Source organism: Trachypithecus francoisi, unplaced genomic scaffold (assembly GCF_009764315.1).
Source record: "Trachypithecus francoisi isolate TF-2019V2 unplaced genomic scaffold, Tfra_2.0 Lachesis_group1, whole genome shotgun sequence".
Taxonomy (NCBI): domain Eukaryota; kingdom Metazoa; phylum Chordata; class Mammalia; order Primates; family Cercopithecidae; genus Trachypithecus; species Trachypithecus francoisi.
The window spans coordinates 60359121-60380723 of NW_022681454.1; positions in this window are offsets into that span (position 1 = coordinate 60359121).

The following is a 21603-nucleotide window of genomic DNA, read 5'->3' on the forward strand; positions in this document are numbered from 1 at the left end:
TGTAAAATCAAGGATGCAGAGGCAGAAATGTGTGTGCAGCTTGCATCATAAGAGGAAAGAATTTGAGGAAAATTTTGGCAGTTACAAATTACCTCTGGAATAACTTTTCCTTTACTCTGTGTGCTACTGTGTACTCACTCAGATATTTTTCTTGTAATGGCATAAGGGAAATCAGTCTCCTTTTCCCACTGTTTGTAACTTTTGCTGAGACGCAAACAATAAGGTGCTATGATACTATGAAATACGTATTTGGTCTTTATCCCCAGTCCCTGACATCCAGCGGAATCTGCAGAGTTTTAAGTGTCTTTTGTATATTCATGTGATGACTGGTGGCTGGGGACCCTTAGAAAGCTTCAGGATAGGGCAGATCCTTATGGCCAGGAGTTCCAGGTCAGCCTGGGCAACAGGTCTTTTGTAGAGACCTCATCTCTACAAAAAAGAAAGGAAAAAACACCTTTGGTTTTTCCTACGTCCAGATACTCCCTTTTCAAATAAATGAATCTTCTTTCATTTGCATAATTTACCTTGTTTACTGTGAATCCCCTTGATTTCAAAATGTATATTTGTATCTTTTTTCAAATGTATATTGTGCTTAGTTTCTTGTTGCTCTCCCACTGTCAAACTTTCAAACTTGAAATTTCTTTTCAAATATATACAAGAAGTTTGAGAATACAGGGCCCTTCCTCCAAGATCCTAAAATGATTTCTGACAAGTGGGGGTAGCTGGGATCTTGGGATAAACCCATGTATAAAGAAAACTGGTATATTATGAACTGAAGTGAATCAGTTACCTGAAGTTACCTGACTTCAGGATGGTAAATACTCTTGATGTTTTTCTTCAGGCAGATTTTTTTTTAGTAAAGAGCAAAAAATCTGTATTGTATTTCAGAAAAATGCAAGTCTGTGGTCTTATTTCCAACAGTTTGTCATAGCCTGAAGCAGTTTCAGAGCCTGAATGAAGTCAGGGCTACAGAACAGGGAATATACATGCTCTTAAGACCCCTTGATGTCTTGCTGTCTGGCCTGCCTATATCCCCTCGCTGGGCCCTGCAGAGTTCAGGAAGGTTTTTGTCTCCTTGGGTGAGGACTGTAATGTTTGTGTCACCCTTCCGCGCAGGGGTGTTACCCACCCTTCTTACAGGAGATGTGTTCCTGTGGGTCTCATTTTTGTCTCTAGGCCAGATTCACTCTCTTAATAAATGCTTCTCATTTCAAGAGTCAGGGAGGGAGACTCACTCCTGGATCAATTCATAGTATTTATACCATTAGGATACCTGAGTTCAAAAGTATATTAATAGAATTGGCATATCAGAAATGATCCCAAATTACTTTTCCCTGGGACCATTAGAAGGGAAAACTGAACAAATCCTATCCTACTCAGATGTTCTAAGTGCAAAGATGAGGCTTACAAAAGAAAATCAAAATTGTTAATTGCCACCCTCACAGATAACCCAGGAGAGGTTGCAAAGCCTCATTAAGAACCTTGAGGGAAAAGCCAAACTTGGGGAGAAGATTTTTCAGGTACGTTTAACAGCACTCAAGAGCTAAAGACCATATCTTCATCTAAGAACCACACATTCACCTGTCCAAATCCAAAGAACGGACTCGGAGACAAGAAGAACAGTGGAAGCAAGACTTTTAATGGCAATCTTGCAAGACGGGGTGTCTGGTGCAGTTACAGCAGGTAATTTATCTCCTAGCATGCAAGTCCCTCCTCCAGTTTCTGATTAGCTAACTACTATGGAGTTACAATCTTCCAGGACATTGCCTACGTTTCATTACCCCCTTATAAGGTTATATACCCTATTCCCTTCACCCCTTAAGTTTTGATTTCCCAATAACAAAACTGTCTTCCCTTTTATGGGCTGACTCCTACTCTACATTCTGTTCATTTAGCGTGACCTTCTAGGTGCATGAGCAGTGTGGTTTGTTACATACCAAGGCTGGCTGCCAGTGCTTAGATTTATCATGCCTTGAAAATGGACCATTTAAAATGTTTTCTCACAGTTCACATCTCAGAGGCGGTGCAGAGGTCCTCCTAGATGATGTTGGGAAAATTGTAGTTTGTGTGAAAAAATGAGTGCCCAAAAAACCTTGGTACCTTCTGTATTTTGCTGGTTTTTCTTTTTTTTATTGGATGCATAATCTGCTTATATTTTGCACCTATTATTAAATCACCCTTATGCCTTCATATTTTATTCTTCTAAGAATCCCAGGAATCACCTTTTCTTTTTTTTAGTAGTCACCTCTAAAATTGCCTACATATCAGATTTAAGTCCCAGAAGCAGTAGGAATGCAGACCCTAGGAAAAAAAAATTAAAGAATGTAGTTTGTTTTTTCCTCTGGGTGTTAACTGCAGCTACTACAGAATGCAGACTTTGGAATTTCAGGCATAACATTTGAAACCATGCAAGAATTTAGATTTCTATATTAAAGCTAAATAAAGCTTCATGTAAATATGAGTAAAACAATGAGTTATTATAAACACTTGTGCCTTACGAGCTGGTTCAAGCAGAACCCAGATAATCTGGAAATTATATGAATGTGTAGATTTTCCATTTGAACCTTACTAGTGTTGCTTAAACTTGTAATAATGGGTATTTTCTAGTTATCTGTTTTCTTTTTTCATATACTATGATTGTATTTTATAAAATCATTTGGTTTTGAGAAGTTGGAATTTCCTAAAGCCACAACATTAGTCATAGATAATCTTATTTATCCAAAGTTTCTGGAATGTTGTGGTTCTGTACTATGTATACAACTAAAATAAGAATATAAATTTATATAAAAATAAAAATATAACTATATATTATATAAGTAAGAATTTGATTCATGTACAGTTTAAGCAAACTCTAAAAACCCTGAATTTACATGTATCCTTCTGCTAATGATATGGAATATGAAGATTTGAGATATCTCCTTGATAACTCTTAAGAAAATGAAAAGCAAATCGCTGAACCCAGGAGGTGGAGGTAGCAGTAAGCCGAGATCGCGCCACTGCACTCCAGCCTAGGCGACAGAATGAGACTCTGTGTAAAAAAATAATAATAATAATTAAAAACTACTAATGTGATGAAGCTAATGCTAAGTGAGAGAAACTTTAGATGGATAAACTTTGGTGCTATGGTTTGAATGTCTTCTCCAAAACTCATGTTGGAACTTGATCTCCAGTGTGGCAGTATTGAGAGGCATGGGACCATTACATGGTGATTGGATCATGAGGGCTCTCTTCTCATAAATGGATCAATTGGCTTATGGATTAATGGGTTATACGGGGAGCAGAGCTGCTGTCTTTATAAGGAGAAGAAGAGAGACCTGAGCTAGCACTTAAGCATGCACATCCCCCTTACCATGTGATACCAGGCACTGCCTCAGTTCTCTTCAGAGTCCCCACCTGCAAGAAGGCTCTCACTAGTTGTACCCACTTGATCTTGGACTTCTCAGCCTCCATAACTATAAGAAATAATTTCATTTCCTTTATAAATTACCCAGTTTCAAATATTCTGTTATAAGCAACAGAAAACAGACACTTAGTCTAACAAAACAAGATTAAGTTGATCTGAGAACCTTGTAAAATTTAAAAGTTCATAGCTTAGAAAAAGCAAGATAAATTTAAAAAGTTTGCTCTTTGAAAAGCTTTGCCAAAGGATTTAGCAAATTTTAAGAACAATTGTGACAGTTAAGAACAATTAAGAACAAGTATCTGACAGTATATTTTAATCTTAATAGAAATTAAATCATAGGGGAAACCTTAGCAAGAGAGCATGCACGTGAATCGTGTTTATAATTATGTATTCAACATTCTAGGTGGATCACATAATTGCAAAATAAAATTGTACAGAATTTTGAAGACTGCCATCTTTTTGTTGTTGTGTTTTTTTTTTTTTTTTTTTTTTTTTGAGTGGCACACTCTCGGCTCACTGTACCCTCTGCCTCCCAGGTTCAAGCGATTCTCCTGCCTCAGCCTCCTGAGTAGCTGGGACCACAGGCATGCACCACCACTCCCGGCTAATTTTTGTACTTTTAGTAGAGATTGGGTTTCACCATGTTGGCCAGGCTGATCTCAAACTCCTGACCTCAAGTGATCTGCCCACATTGGCACCCCAAAGTGCTGGGATTACAGGCATTAGCCACCGCGCTGGGCCTATTTGAGTGCTTTTTATCAACTCAAAATGAAGTAGACCCTTCTCTCTCATAGCACCTGAAAGCCATAATGTTCTAAGAGCTTCGAACTGACAGCTGCTAGGATGCCAACAAATAAAGCAAACTGAAACTGAACTAAATTGTTCATCAGGTAAGGACTAACAGCCACATAGAGGGAGCTATTGGGTGACTCTTGAACAAATTGCCTTGACTGAAAACCATTAGTGGAATACAATCTAAAAGCAAAAGGAATTATTAGAAATTTTGAACTTTATGTAGTAATTATATTGCTGCTGTTAATAATGCATTTTTAAAACTTTTAGTAATTAAATAATTATGTTTATTAGGTGTATTAGTTTGTGCTGCTTATTACCATGAAGAGAAAGATATTATTGAAGAAATCTGTTGGAGATAATTTACATCTTTTTCAAAATTTTCTTTTAAGATTGTGGAAATTAGGATCAACCCAAAGCCAAAATTTTGATAAAATAGTCTTTTAATCTGGCTTCAGAGATTGCCCCTGAGGAAAAGCATTAGTTTCACCAAAAGAGGATCCTCCCTTTCCACAGTTCTCTATCCCCATGCTCAGAAAGCCTAGCCTTCATATCTGTTTCAACTAAGTCCCTCCACAATCCCAATTAAGAACTATATATAAGGCCGGGCACAGTGGCTCATGCCTGTAATCCCAGCACTTTGGGAGGCCAAGGCGGGCAGATCACGAGGTCAAGAGATGGAGACCATCCTGGCCAACATGGTGAAACCTCGTCTCTACTAAAAATACAAAAATTAGGCATGGTGCCATGTGCCTGTAATCCCAGCTACTTGGGAGGCTGAGGCAGGAGAATTACTTGAACCCGGGAGGCGGAGGTTGCAGTGAGCCAAAATCATGCCACTGCACTCCAGCCTGGGCAACAGAGTGAGACTCTGTCTAAAAAAAAAAAAAAAAAGGAACTATATATAAAAGCATTTCGATCCTGGTTGATATACATCCACAGGAACCACAAGGTCAGCAGGGTGCAGTGGCTCACTGCCTATAATCCCAGCATTATGAAATAGCTAATCCCAGCATTATGAAATAGCCTTCTTTTTGTCTATAAAATATGCTTGCTTGTCTTTTGTATATAATATATAAATATAACATATAAAGATATGTAAATGTGTATATATATCATATATTTTGCATATTAAAGTATTTATTATATTAAAAATAACATAAGAGATTCTGAAGGACTGAGAATCTTCCACTGGGTTTCTGCAACTATTTCTCACTACTCCCTCCTATACATGACCTCAGATCCCAGCTGTTCTCCATTCCTGTTGAAAAAAACAAAATTTCCCAAATCCTGGCTGCTAATCTGCACAAATTATTGGTAGGAGAAAATCCTTGACTAATTCTCCAAACTACCTAAACTTCAATTGACCCTGCTAAACCACTATACAAATTCTGTTCTTCTTCCCCAAGTTAGCATTGTTGAATAAAATTTGCATAAAATTTATGCTAACATAGCTCTGGGTGGTTATTGCCTACAGTGGAGAGAGAGAGAGAAAAGAAAAGAAAAGAGAAACATGTTCTCTTCAGTATACTGAAGGAGGAAAGAAAGTTTTGACTAAATATCACCCTGAGTCTACAATTTCTTCCCCCCAAACAGCAAGACAGAATACGTGCCTCAAAAGGGGCCTTGTTACAGATGCAGGTGGAGACTTGGCTAATGGTAGTTGACTTGTAATCTGACCTCTCTGACCTTGCAGGCAGACTTGGCTAATGGTAGCTGACTTGTAATCTGAGGTCTCTGACGCAGGCAGAGACTTGGCTAATGATAGCTGACTTGTAACCTGATCTCTCTGACGAGTGCGGTCGCTCAAGCATGTAATCCCAGCACTTTGGGAGGCCGAGGCAGGCGGATCATCTGAGGTTGGGAGTTCGAGACCAGCCTGACCAACTTTGAGAAGCCCTGTCTCTACTAAAAATACAAAATTAGCAGGGTGTTGTGGCACATGCCTGTAATCCCAGCTGCTCGGGAGGCTGATGCCTATTTTAGACCTATTTAAAGACACCTGCCTCAGACTCAGGGAAGTAAGCATGCAATATCTGAATATACGTGGGGGTAAAATGGAAGAAGAACCCTGTAGACCAGCCAATAGCAGCTTTATTTCAATAAAAAAATTAAAACAAAAGAAAAGGTCTAGCTCAGAAAAAAAAAATGAGTCGACCCTACTTTAGGTGGAAGAAAAACACGAAGTCTAAAAGAAGCTGTGTCTCCGGGACCCCAGCTACCCCAGCAGGTGATATAGGATGTCTGAAAATATAAATTCCTTGGACATAATGGTGTATCCAGACAATCTCATTATATTTGGTAAGTCTTTGGAAGAACAGGAGATGAGACTTTAAAAGCAGTAGGCCACCTCAAATAGGTAAATCTTAAACTTTCCCTTGACAATCCCCAATTGTACTATACCCCTGTGAGGTATATGGGGCACAAGTATCTCAGCAAACACAGACCCTTGGAAGAATTCTGCTCAAACACTGCCTCTGTCCCATTTGCATTAGAGAATTGGAGATGTTATGGGAGTTACATATGTTTGTTTGTTTTTTTGTTTGTTTGTTGTTTTTAAGGATTTGGATTTGGAGGATGAAGGCTCTCAAAGTGAATCAAAGGATCCATGACAGCTCCCCAGAGGGCACAGAGAAGTCTAACCAGGACCTCAATTAATTCATAAGGTACTGGGTGAGCCTGGAGAGGGCACATCCCATGAGGTTGGCTCCAACACAGTGTGTGGTAACAATGCACTTGCCTTAGACACCACATGGTCCTCACTGCTAAGGGATTTCTTGTACTTTATAATACTAAAAGAAGATCAGGTTTTTTCCAACCTTGCATAGCTACTCTAATTCCCCTTTTACTTTTCCTAACCTTGAGAAGCTTCTAGCTCCAGGAAGAGAGAGAGTATATGTATATCTATATGTCTGTCTGTTTTGGTTTGGGGAATGGAATGGTCAGAGAAACCTGCCACATTAGTGGAGACCTCTCTACCCACCATAGAAAGGAAGTGAAGTATCAATGGGCATGGAGAGACAAAGAGAAACACTTATAAATGGAACAGATTAGGTTTAAAAAGTTCCTATGTAAGGTGAGAGATAACTATCAATTCTGAAGGACTGCCAAGCAGATGTGAGAGTCTAGGCTGCAAGTCAGAACTGTATACAGGCCTAAGTGGTGTAATTTTCTCTAGTAGCTCTCAAGAGCACAAGTATAGGCATGAAGAAGGCAATTAGATCTGGATTTAGAATTTTTCCATTGGATGCAACTGAAGGGCAAGGAATCAATGGAATGTTGCAGCTTTCCTACTTCTGCTGTTTGGTGAGCAGGAGGGAGTGGTGCCCAATGGCTTCTTCACTTCTGTAGTTCGGCAAGTGGGAGGAAGTGCTACAGTCCTTTTACTCCTGCCACCAGCTGCTCAGTGAGCTGGAGCACTATAGTTCCTGTGCTCCTGCAGTTTGGCGAGTTCCGGGTTCTTGTCCCGTGATCAAGAAGAATAAGGCAGACGGACACTGGAGAGTGAGTAAAGCAGAGTAGGATTTGCTAAGCAACAGAAAAAGCTCTCAGCAGAGAGGGAATCCAAAAGATGGTTGCTGGCTGCAGGGCTAAGTTCAGGGTTTATATGGACTGGGAAGGAAGGAGGAGTGTGCTGACTGGTCTGGGGGCTGTTTGGAAAAAACGCCACTCAGAAAGAGACACGATGATGTAAAAAAACCAACTGAAGGCAGAAGTGAAGGCTCGGCCCACAACTGATGGGGGGCTGGAGTGACGTTTCACTCTATGCAAATGAAGACTCAGCCCATAGCCAATCACAGAAAGATAGGTATATGGTGAAAGGTAAGGACCAATTGGAAAGAAGCATGCCAAATGGGAGTGGGAGTCCTCATTCTGGTCTGTGGATTCTCTCCAGAACTGGCATCTCAGTTTTCAAGCCTTAGACTATCCTCGGCTTCAAGGTTGAGTTTCACCAGGGACCCATCCCTGCCTGCCGAGGAATTCACCTGCCTTCCATGGCTATTAAGAGAAAAATATTGACAGTAAAAATTAAGTTTGTTTTGGATCAGGGAATGTAAGTGATGTAGAAAGAAAATAAAAAGGAAGAAAATAGAGAAAACAGAGGCTGAAGGTTGTAGTGAGATCAAAGAGCAGATGTATTAGGGGAAACCAGGTGGGGCATTTTGAAGAGTAAATGACTGATAAGAGTGAGGTGTTTGAATTCATACTGTTAAAGGTGGTTAGGGTAAAATATACTATTCTTTCCACTCTTCTTTGAAAAATTTTGTAATTAAAAAATGATATATCAGGTGGAGCACTTTCTGATATTGAACTGAAATCTGCCACATCCTTCATTAGTGGGGACCTCTCTACCCACCATAGAAAAGAAGTGAAGTATCAATGGGCATGGGGAGACAAAGAGAAACACTTATAAATGGAATAGATTAGGTTTAAAAAGTTCCTGTGGAAAGTGAGAGATAACTATCAATTCTCACTTTGGGTCTTGGTAAGAGCTATGAAAATGGGTGACTGAAGAGTGAAGCTGAAGGTCACTGGAGTTCTGTCTGTGAGAGTCTTAGAACAAGAAAAAAGCAGATATCCACTTAAGCTAATTTAACTGAAAACAGGGTAGAGTGGGCTGAACTGTGTCCCCACAAAAGATATGTTGAAGTCCTAACCACCAATACTTGTGTGATTGTGACCCTATTTGGAAACAGAATCTTTGCAGATGTAATCAAGGTCAGATGACGTCAGCCTGGATTAAGGTGGGCCATAAATTTACAACTTGTTTCTTTATAAGAGAAGAAGAGAAAGGTGCTGATAGAGAGACACAGGTGTCACTAGGTGACAGAAAATTTTCAGCTCCATTAAAAATCCATGGGACCACTATAATACATGCAGTCTGTCATTGACAAAAACATTATGTGACACATGACTGTATTACCATGTCATAGATTGAAATACATTTGGTTCTTGTTATTCATGGTAGTTTTGTTTCACAGTCATCAGGAACCCTAAATTAGTGAATGAAGAACAATTGTCCCTGGGGGAAATATGAGCCTTTCATCAAATATTTTTGTCAACCAATCAATAACATATAACATTTACACATGTAAATATATATATATAACATAAACAGGCATACCTCAAAGATATTGAGAGTTCATTCCCAGACCACCACAATAAAGCAAATATCATAATAAAGAAAGTTGCAAAAATTTTCCTGGTTTCCCAGTGCATATAAATGTTATTTTTAAAAGTACATACCTTAAGTTAAAAATACTTCATTGCTAAAAAAATTGCTAACAATCATTTGAGCCGTCAGCGAGTCATAATCTTTTTCCTAGTGGAAGGTCTTGTATTAATATTAATGACTGCTGACTGATCAGTGTGGTGGAGGCTGAAGTTGGCTTGGCTGTGGCAATTTCTCCAAATAAGACAACAAAGGAGTTTGCCACATCAATTGACTCTTCCTTTCATGAAAGATTTTTCTGTGGCATGCCATGCTGTTTGATAGCATTTTACCTTCAGTAGAACTTTAAAAATTGGAGTCAGTGGTAATTTGTTACTAAAGTAAGAGGAAAATAATTCAGCTAGTGATGATTGCCCCTCCCTGAGCCAACTGCTTTAATCATGGTGGGAATGAGGGGTGCAGTCCATTGGCCAGGTGTGGGTTATATGAACCACTCCCAGAATCAGGATTGGGTAAGTCCAGTGAAGCCAAATGAATGGTGTGTTGGGATGGAATGAATCTTCAAAGGTACATGACTTCTCCATCCCACTCCTTAGCTGCTAAGAAGCCCTCCATACACGTGAAATGTAAAACATAATGTGAGTATTCCTGAACAGGAGACAGCCCAAATTATCCTGTAGGACTTGCGTTCACTCTGTCACCCATGCTGGAGTGCAATGGTGTGAATACAGCTCATAGCAACCTTAACCTCTTGGGCTCAAGCAATCCTCTTACCTCTCAGCCTCTTAAGTTGCTGGAACCACAGGTGGGCACCACTGTGCCTAATTAATTTATTTTATTTTTATTATTTTTTTGTGTGTGTGGAGACAGGTTCTTACTATATTGCCCAAGCTGGTCTTAAACTCCTGGGCTCAAGCAATCCTCCTGCCTTGGCCTCCCAAAGTGCTGGGATTATAAACGTGAGCCACCACCCATGGCCAGGACTTACATTCACTTTTGATCCCAGGTCTTTTTGGCTTTTTGACAAAGACCATGATTTTTTTTAGCTCCAAGATGATATACATATGTGAAATTTTCAGATTATATCATGTTCAGTTGTGTATTCACAAAGACTAAAATCAGAAGGAAAGGTTGAGAAAGCAAAGCAGATTTGATTGTACAGTTGGATTTTGGGGAGAGGTTTTTCTTATATAGTTTAACAATTCTAAAGTATGTTTGATTTTCATTAGTACTGTTATAATGGTACTTGTTAGAAAACGGTTATTAAAAACTATGAAAAATTCTCTTTTCTTTGTTTTTCTTTTTTTTCTTTCTTTATTTATTTATTTTCGGTTTTCCTGGGGCGTAATTTACTACATCCAGGATCTTTGAGTGATTTGTATTCTTTTGAGTCAGGTTCATGAAACAAAATTCTACATGGTAAGAAATCTACTTAAGAATACAATAGTAAGTAGTAAAAGGGAAAAATTACAATAAAAGTTCACATTCAGAAAAGGAAAGAAAGGGAAAGCACATCATGGTTACAAGTCCCTAGTTCACACGTATCCTGGGACTCCCTGACCTGGCAGTAAATGAGGTTTTAGTCTGTTGTGCTCATGGCTGCATGTAAGACAGACACTGGGGAGGGTTCCCCTTCTGGGCTGCACCAACCTCTTGTTGGTACTGGTTCTCCTGCCTGGGTGGTACCTCAGGAGTTAGGCTGTCCTGAATCTTAGTGATCCAAGTTTGACATTCTTTTGGCAATGTATTTACCTAGAAACTTTAGCATCTGCTCCTTGAGTCATTTTTGTACAATTCTATGCTCTGGCAAGCAAAGACAGAGAGTTTGCGGAGGTATGGTCGGTGGGTCCTGAATCCATTTCTGTTCCTTTAGAAACAGGCCTTAATATGGGTCTATTCCTCATAAATAATGGGCTCAGATTGTTCTTTAGATAGAATCTGCTCCTCATTGCTGGGCTACATCTCAGTGGGTGGCTCTTCAGAGTGGAGGTAATTATGATCATTACTGGTGTAGGTAAAGCAAAGTTTCACCTCTACTCCTTCAGGGTCTCTGCTTGGGCCTGAGAATTAAATTGATGTAAGACAGACTAGCAGCAGAAAAACATACAGATTTTTACATGCATGTGGGAACTCCCAAAGGAAAATGAAGACCTGAAGAAGTGGCACAAGCTAAGTCTTTATATAGTAGGTTGAACAAAGAGAAGCAATTGTAGAAACATAAATGAAATACAAGCCCATCTCAAAGATATGGATTTTGTTCTGCACCAGTGCAACATACCAAATGTCACAATAAAGTCACATGAATTTTTTGATTTCCCAGTTTATATGAAAGTTATATTGGAGTCTATTAAATGTGCAATTGCATTATGTCTTAAAAAACTATGTACAGGCCTGATGTGGTGACTCACGCCTGTAATCCCAGCACTTTGGGAGGCCAAAGTGGGCGGATCACTTGGGGTCAGGAGTTCGTGACCAGCCTGGCCAACATGATAAAACTGCGTCCCCACTAAAAATACAAAATTTAGCAGGGTGTGGTGCCGCACACCTGTAATCCCAGCTACTAGGGGGACTGAGGCAGGAGAATCACTTGAACCCGGGAGACGGAGGTTGCAGTGAGCTGAGATTGCATCATTGCACTTCAACTTGGGCAACAAGAGTGAAACTCCCAGGTTCTGGGATTACACGTGTGAACCACCGCACCCAGCCTTATTCTTTAAGCCAATTTTGGTAGTTTGTATTTCTTAAAATAATTTTAGACAATTTTTTTAAGTGTATTGGTATATATTATTCCTTCATAATATAAAAATATTTTTATATTATGGCTGGGCGCGGTGGCTCAAGCCTGTAATCCCAGCACTTTGGGAGGCCGAGACGGGCGGATCACGAGGTCAGGAGATCGAGACCATCCTGGCTAACACAGTGAAACCCCGTCTCTACTAAAAAATACAAAAAACTAGCCGGGCGTGGTGGTGGGCGCCTGTAGTCCCAGCTGCTCGGGAGGCTGAGGCAGGAGAATGGCGTAAACCCGGGAGGCGGAGCTTGCAGTGAGCTGAGATCCGGTCACTGCACTCCAGCCTGGGTGACAGAGCGAGACTCCGTCTCAAAAAAAATATATATATATATATATATATATTTTTATATTATTTATTACTACTGATTTATTATGTTTATTCTCTTTTGTTCAATTGTTTAGACTTGGCAAAGCTTATCTCATAATTTACTTATTAAAATAAATAGCTTTCAATTTTATTTTTAACTTAATGATTATTATTTCTATTTCATTAAATTGTGTTTGAAAAATAAACGTGGATAACTCTTGACAACTTCTGTTGACATAAACTTCTGTTGATAACTTCCTGAGTTGAAACTCTCTTTTACGTATTTTATAATAAATGAATTTTTGTTTTAAAAAAAACTATGTACATACTTTAATTAAAAAAATACTTTGTTGCTCAAAATGCTAACAATGATGTGACCCTTTACCTTTAGTGAGTTGTAATCTTTGTTGGTAGAGGGTCTGGCATTGATGTTGATGGCTGCTGACTCGTCAGGGTGGCAACTGCTTAAGGTTGGGGTGGCTGTGGCAATTTCTTCATCATTTGCAATCATCTACAGTTACTTCTACCGAAGTTTGAACCTCTCAAAGCCACCAGTGAGGATTAGAATCAACTTCTTTCAAGCTTCTATTAATGGTCTTTGGATTTCCTCCCGTGAATCACAAATGTTCTTAACGACATTGAGAATGGTGAATCCTTTCCAGAAGGGTGTCAATGTATTTTGCCCAGATCCACCAGAGGAATCACTATCCATGGCAGTAATTTCAACTTCAATTCATATTTAAGAAATATATTTAGGCCGAGATGGGCAGATCACGAGGTCAGGAGATGGAGACCATCCTAGCTAACAGGGTGAAACCCCATCTCTACTAAAAAATATAAAAAAACTAGCCAGGCAAGGTGGCGGGTGCCTGTAGTCCCAGCTACTTGGGAGGCTGAGGCAGGAGAATGGCCTGAACCCAGGAAGCGGAGCTTGCAGTGAGCTGAGATCCAGCCACTGCACTCCAGCCTGGGCGACAGCAAGACTCTGTCTCAAAAAAAAAAATATATATATATATATATATATATTTTTATATTATTTATTACTACTGATTTATTATGTTTATTCTCTTTTGTTCAATTGTTTAGACTTGGCAAAGCTTATCTCATAATTTACTTATTAAAATAAATAGCTTTCAATTTTATTTTTAACTTAATGATTATTATTTCTATTTCATTAAATTGTGTTTGAAAAATAAACGTGGATAACTCTTGACAACTTCTGTTGACATAAACTTCTGTTGATAACTTCCTGAGTTGAAACTCTCTTTTACGTATTTTATAATAAATGAATTTTTGTTTTAAAAAAAACTATGTACATACTTTAATTAAAAAAATACTTTGTTGCTCAAAATGCTAACAATGATGTGACCCTTTACCTTTAGTGAGTTGTAATCTTTGTTGGTAGAGGGTCTGGCATTGATGTTGATGGCTGCTGACTCGTCAGGGTGGCAACTGCTTAAGGTTGGGGTGGCTGTGGCAATTTCTTCATCATTTGCAATCATCTACAGTTACTTCTACCGAAGTTTGAACCTCTCAAAGCCACCAGTGAGGATTAGAATCAACTTCTTTCAAGCTTCTATTAATGGTCTTTGGATTTCCTCCCGTGAATCACAAATGTTCTTAACGACATTGAGAATGGTGAATCCTTTCCAGAAGGGTGTCAATGTATTTTGCCCAGATCCACCAGAGGAATCACTATCCATGGCAGTAATTTCAACTTCAATTCATATTTAAGAAATATATTTAGGCCGAGATGGGCAGATCACGAGGTCAGGAGATGGAGACCATCCTAGCTAACAGGGTGAAACCCCATCTCTACTAAAAAATATAAAAAAACTAGCCAGGCAAGGTGGCGGGTGCCTGTAGTCCCAGCTACTTGGGAGGCTGAGGCAGGAGAATGGCCTGAACCCAGGAAGCGGAGCTTGCAGTGAGCTGAGATCCAGCCACTGCACTCCAGCCTGGGCGACAGCAAGACTCTGTCTCAAAAAAAAAAAAAATATATATATATATATATATATATTTTGCAAGGCAAAAATTACTCCTTGAAATTATTCCTTGATCCATGGGCTGCAAAGTGGATACTATGTTAGCAGGCAAGAAAACAACATTAATTTCCTTGTATATCTCCATCAGAGCTCTTGGATGACCAAGTGCATTGTCAATGAGCAGTAATATTTGAAGGAAATCTTTTTTTCTGAGAAGTAGGTCTCAATAGTGGGCTTAAAATATTCATAAAGTATGCTATAAAGAGATATGCTGTCATCCAGGCTTTGTTGTTTCATTTGCAGAGCACAGGCAGAATGGATTTAGCATCATTCTTAAGGGCCTAGGATTTTCAGAATGGTACATGAGCATTGGCTTCAACTGAAAGTCACCAACTGCATTAATCTGTAACATGAGTCAGCCTGTTCTTTGAAGCTTTGAAGCCAGGCATTGACTTCTCTAGCTATCAAAATACTAAATGGCACATTCTTCCACTACAAGACTGTTTTGTCTACATTGAAAATCTTTTGTTCCATGTAGCCACTTTCATCAGTTGTCTTAGCTAGATCTTCTGAAGAACTTCCTGCAGTTTCTACATTAGCACTTGCTGCTTCACCTTGCACTATTATGTTATGGAGACAACTTTTTTCCTTAAACCTCATTTATCAACCTCTGCTGGCCTCCAAGTTATCTTTTGTACTTTGCTTACCTCTCTCAGCCTTCACAGAATTGAAGAGAGTTGGGGTCTTGCTTTGGTTTAGGCATTAGCTTAAAAGAATGTTGTGGTTGGTTTAATCTTCTATCTCAATCATTAAAACTTTCTCCTTTTCAGTAATAAGGCTGTTTTGCTTTCATATCATTTGTGTGTTTACTGAAGTAGTACTTTTCATGTCCTTCAATAACTTTTCCTTTGCATTCACAATTTGGCTGTTTGGCACAAAAGACCGACCTTCTGGCCTACCTTGGCTTTTGACGTCCCTTACTCACTGAATGTAATCATTTCTAGCTTTTGATTTAAAGTGAGAGATGTGCAACTCTTTCATTTGAGCACTTACAAGTTCATTGTAGGGCTATTAATTGGTCTAATTTCAATATTGTTGTGTCTCAGAGAATAGAAAGGCCCAAGGAGGACAGAAATGGGGAGCGGCTAGTCAGTGGAGCAGTTAGAATGCATACATTTATCTATTAAATGTACTGTCTTATATGGGAGTGGTTCATGGTACCCCTAAACAATTACAATAGTAATATCAAAAACCACTGATCACTCTAACAGATATAATTATGAAAACGTTTGAAATATTGTGAGAATTACCAAAATGTGACACAGAGACACCAAATGAGCACATGCCATCAGAAAACAACACTAATACATTTGCTAGAAGGAGCATTGCCACAAACCTTCAAGTTGTAAAAAACACAATATTGCAAAGTGCTATAAAGCAAAGCACAATAAAATGAGGGTTGCCTATATATAGGGAAATGAAAGAAAGATAAGAGTTATTTTATGAAGGTCCTTTTGTACAGAATTCTCTCTGCCTCGACTCCCTGTGCCTGGTGATAAGAATATTTCTTTTCTTCTGGTATAGGGAGGGCATCTTTCACATGGGCGTTTTGTCTCATGCTTTTGAAAAAAAAAAGAAGGAGTCAGAATCCATCTTCCTCCACCTCTGGCTTCCAAGTGCCTTTAGTGCAAAGTAATTCTTATGTCTAAGTGGCATATATTGGGGTGGCATATTCTGCTATCCCCCATTAGACAGAAAGAACAATTCAGGAGGTACATGGAGAAAGAGGTTTTTTTTTTTTTTTTTTTTCCTCTCTCTCTGTTTTTTTTTTTTTTCCTCACAATAAACAAAAGTTTTCTGTTATGTTCTGTAGGTGAGAGTGAGCCATGCTTCTCATATAGTGACAGGAAAATATTAGAGACTGTCCAACTTAACCCAGCAAACTTTTCCTTGGATTTTACTTGTCTTTAATTCTCCTAGTCTGGGTAAAAGAGCCTGGCTACATCAACACTCATGGCTTGAGGTAGCAGGGATCTGACAGGTATAAATTTGAGCTCTATTCTAAATCAGTCCCAGCTCCCTTGGGTCTTTTCCAGTACTCAGATGGGATTCCCCAGCAGTTTGCCATTGCACGCTATCTACCCACACATCAGAAGTAGAAAAATGTGTCTCCCTGAAGAAAAGGCCCCTCAACTCTCTCTGGAGTTCCTGCCCCAGAACATGGGGCACTGGTGCAGCTGCTAAAACTGCAACTAGATAACTAGTGTGGTTCAGGCATCACGACTTAAAGTTAAGTCAGGGTGATAGTCGTGGCTGCTATATCCTTGTAGCTAGTAATTTTAAAAGAGCCTCCACTGTTCCTTTTGCCGCCCAGGTAATCTGCACTCGTCCAGTGTGCAGCTGGAGGCTGGTTAATGTTCCTTTTGCTATCAATGCTCAGCTGCAACACTTGATGAGCAACATCTAGTGTCTTGTGTCTCCTTCCATGCTTCCTTTCTCTACCACGTTATATAACATTTCTATAATTTTGTGAAATAATTAGAAGTCTCTTTGGCCTCTCTTGTTAGGTGATCAAATGCTTGGTATAACATTTCTCAATATTCTTTAGTCTTGCTTTAAGGTCACCAACCATTGTGCATCAAGGCAAATGCATTTTTGACATTTAATCTATGTATCACCTTGAAAATAGAGACAGCGAATTTCCATAACACTCTTCTGTTTTATACTTTCTGATACATTTTATTCTTGCTCCACATTCTTACTCTCCACATTCTGCAGTTCAAATTTCTCCACTTGTCAGGAGCCAGTTTGCACTCCTGACAAACATCTTTAGTTTTTCCTACCTGGAGTATTCAACGTAGGCAACAATGCCTTTTCCCCTGATCATCACAGGGCATCACATTGGTTCTGATTGCAGCCACTACATGTGGTCAAGTTTTGCCCTACCAGCTCTGATGGGTTTTCCCTCTGTAGAAGTGATCCCGACTTAAAGTGATCCCGACTCAAATAATTTGTCCAATAATAGGTCTCTACATGCCACTGTCTGTATATTGTAGGGAAGCTCAATAAAGGAACTGACCTATTGTGTTTGAAGAAAGCATGGTTCCAGTCTTCTTAACTGGCTATAATGAGAAGATCACAAAATGGTTTATACTATTTCCCTCTCTTTCTGTCTGGATATCCTAAACCTCAAAACCACTTTCTCCTGGACCCACTTTTCTTGTTACCATCTTGTGATGGTAACAAGTTAGGCTGCCATGGTGGACTGTCCCTTAACTTAGTTTCAAATGTACTGGACACTCTGTTAGATACCTCTGGGAACACCCCAAGTAGAAGCCCCCAAATATAGCTTGGTGACTCTACCTCTTGGAGGTAGAAGACTGTGACAATCAGTAAGAGAAACAGTAAAAGGAAGTTGGACGTTTGTTCCAACACAAATTTTTTTCCACTAGAAAACTTTAGGCCTCTACTGTTAATTGGTGGGGGAAAGCCCTACACTCTTTCTCAGCTGGAAAAGCACACAACAGAGCTGCAAAGAAAGTCCATTCAGTTCTTCACCTCAGGTTTGAGCTATCATTTAATTCGTAATATCCATAAGGGGGTGAGAATTTAGGAAGGACTTCCTTTACTCCCTATCTTATTCTCCACTCACATGGGTGGGCTTTCATTTATAGTCTCTCACGGGGCGCACATGGCCATCCCCTTCATCACAGAGCACCTCTTCTGGACTCTTCTCCGTGAGTCCTCCCACCATCCCTTGGTCTTCTTAACTCCTCTTTTTCTCATCCTAATCCCAGTCTACTTTGTTGCAGGGATCTCTGGAATAATTGTCCTTTTCTGTCCCCCAAGAATTCTGCTATTGGACAGGTCCAGAAGATAGGAAAGGAGGATAAAAGTGGTACTCTGCACTGAGAGTAGAAAATTATTTTAAAAAGCTCAGGTATTGTAAAGGTTTATCGCCTGTTAACACATTCATCTTCTTTTGAAAGACGTATCTCATTATGTTCAGACTGTCTTCTACTCGTGATAGAAATCTTCTTTCTGTCACCTTAGATGTGGAAGCTTTCAACCTCCAGGAATGTAGGAATGAAAGAGGAAGAAAAACTCATCTCACCCATGTTAAAAAAAAATCAAGTGGTAAATGTTAACTCTCTCAATTTCCTGACACCAATTTACAAACTTTATTCATATCCACTGTCTTGCCCCCCCGTTTCTCTCCTGGCACTGTTCTATTGTCCAGCATTAGTCATTTATTCCTTTCATGGTTCCTCCTGCAGAGACTTCTCTGCATTCCTTAACTTTATGCTTCTCCTCCATCATTCAACACTCTTGAAATCTATATATGTCCAGTATTCCATGTCATTCTATCTCTCTTCTCTCATCTTTCTTCTAGTCCCAATTTAAGACAATTTAAGTTGTCTATACTAGCTGACTCCACTCTCTCATTCTTTATTTCCTTCTACTTTCCATCAGTTTGACTTTGGAACTGTGCTCTAGGTCACTCATTTGCCCATCAACTGTGTCTATTCTTCAACTGTGTCCACTTAGTTCATCTACTCAGTTTTATTTCAGTTAAAATATTTTTGTTTTAATTATTTCAAGCACTTCCTGTTTTGTTACATGATGTCCTTTTTAATACTTCTAAAGATATTAATTATATTTCTTTTAAAGTCACTTTCAGTTTGCTGTATGTATTGTATTTCCTTAGGAATTAGATCTTCTGTATTTTTAAGTGGATGCTCATATATCAAGGTGTTGGTTGTGCTGAACTATTTGGTGGATTCTTGGTTGTGCTTTTGTCTTTGGTTTAACTGTCTCTGCTGGCATCTGTTATTGTAGCAGCCTCCAGCACCTGTGGGGAAAGGACGTGATGTGAGATGGAAGGACTCACAAGTCTCCTCGTATAGGGAGGTGCTCCTTGTTCCTCTTGGGTGTGGCTGGCCATCCAGGAACTCTTTTTCTCTGCACTGCCCCGCCCCACCCTGCCCACACCAACCCAAGGGCTTCCATTCATTTTTCTTATAGGTAACAGAGAATTCTGTGGCTATTCTTTGTCATAATCAGGATAAAGTGGTGGAATGGCCTCCAAAGCAGCCTGACCCTTGCCCTTGTTTCCACCTATCTCTATGTCCACCAAACCCCCAAGTGTAGAGTGCCTTCAGAATTGTTCCCACCTCTTATCAAACTCCTTTTTTGAGTACGTCTTTGTCATCATTTCTATTGCATTGATGATGCCCCTCCTTGTCATCCAGTGTTGTTATAGATTTATCCCTTAAAAAAAAATCTTTGGCCGGGCCTGGTGGCTCATGCCTATAATCCGAGAACTTTGGGAAGCCAAGGCAGTAGGATCCCTTGAGAAACTTCCCAACCATTCTATGTCTGAACTATTTTTTCCAGGTCTTTTCACATGCCTACAAACACTGCTTCTCTCTCTGTTTTAATCATCCGTCAGCTGACATGTCACTTCTTCTGGGAACTTTCCCTTGTCCCACACGTGTGTTGAGTGGTATGCAGCCATAGCTCTTGCACGATTCTACATGGCATGTATGATGCTGTATTGTAACTGCCTGTGGATGTACATCGTCATTAGCACTTGCCCAATGTGGGGTGCAGGGTTTTACCCCTTAGGGCTAACACATAAAATATGCTTAGTAGGTTCTTGAATGAATAAAATAATAATATTAATAACATAGTATCTATCACATATCTGTTGAACTGTACTTGTGTCAGCCCCTGTGCTGAGTGCTTCTCATGCTTTAGCTCATTTCCTTCTTGTTTATTGGCTATTATAACCCCCAATTGACAAATGAGGACACTGAGTCTTAATGAGGTTAAATATCATGCTCGAGGGTACATAGTACACAGTAATAAGGAACTCAGTCTGAATTTGAATCCAAGTCTCTGATTTTAGATAGATATTACTGAGTCCTGAAATGGAGAAGGAGAGAGGGAGGCTGGTGGCTGCAGAGGTTTATTAATCAAATTTCTGTGGGAATAGTAGATGGGATATATGGATCCCAGACATTTACTTATGGTTATTTTACAGTAACTTAAAACAAAGCATCTGAGTTGATGAAAGTCACATTGAGAAAACTGACACCACCAGGTATCTTCAAATATTGAAGGATCTACTTTTACCAGATCCCACAGCTAGAGAGTGATAGAGATGGGGCAAGAACTGGGACTCTAGTGTCTCTAGCCAACATGATTTCTGCCAAGCCGAGCTGACTTCTAAATTAGGTTGCTCATATATTAGAAGTCCAGGTATTTGTCAAACATAGTCCTGAGCTGTGGATTCAGTTATGGGCAGGAAGCTCATAGCTACTCATTATTTTCAACTCTCCCTTAACTTTCCATGGTGATTTGTAATACCTTGGGTATACACAGGCCTTGGAATCTCAGAACTCTTTTTATTTACTCCAGCTAATGTTATGAAGATTAGATGTGCAGAAGATTAATTTGAAACGTCATGTAGATATTTTGTTATTGCTGAGAGATAAAGCTGGCACATAAAGGAGGAAACTTCTGGAAACAAACTTGTTGTCCCTGACTGATAGCAGTTGGAACTGGCAGCATCTAATGTTACTTATTGCAAACATATTTTCTTTCTTTATTTTTGTTTTGTGATGGAGTCTTGCTCTGTCTCTCAGGCTGGAGCTGGAGTGCAGTGACGCAATCTCAGCTCACTGCAACCTCTACCTCCCAGGCTCAAGTGATTCTCCTGACTAGCCTTCCAAGTAGCTGGGATTACAGGTGCACCACCACAACCAGCTAATTTTTTTGTAGTTTCAGTAGAGACAGGGTTTCAACATGTTGGCCAGGCTGGTATTGAACCCCTGGCCTGAAGTGATCCACCCACCTTGGCCTCCCAAAGTGCTGAGATTATAGGCGTGAGCCACCATGCTCAGCCTGCAGACATATTTTCATTGTCAAAATGGCATGCTATCTTTTTAGTTAAGGCTTGCCTGGGATTATTGTAGTTCTAGTTTATCTACCGATCCTCCAAAGTAGAACTATGACCTTAATGTTATGCGTCTTTCTTGCTGTATAGGCAGCAAGTAGAATTACAAAGGTGTTAACAAATGAGATAGCGAGACAGATAAGTCTAATTATTTGACAGAATATGTACATTTGCATGTCTCCTTTTCATTT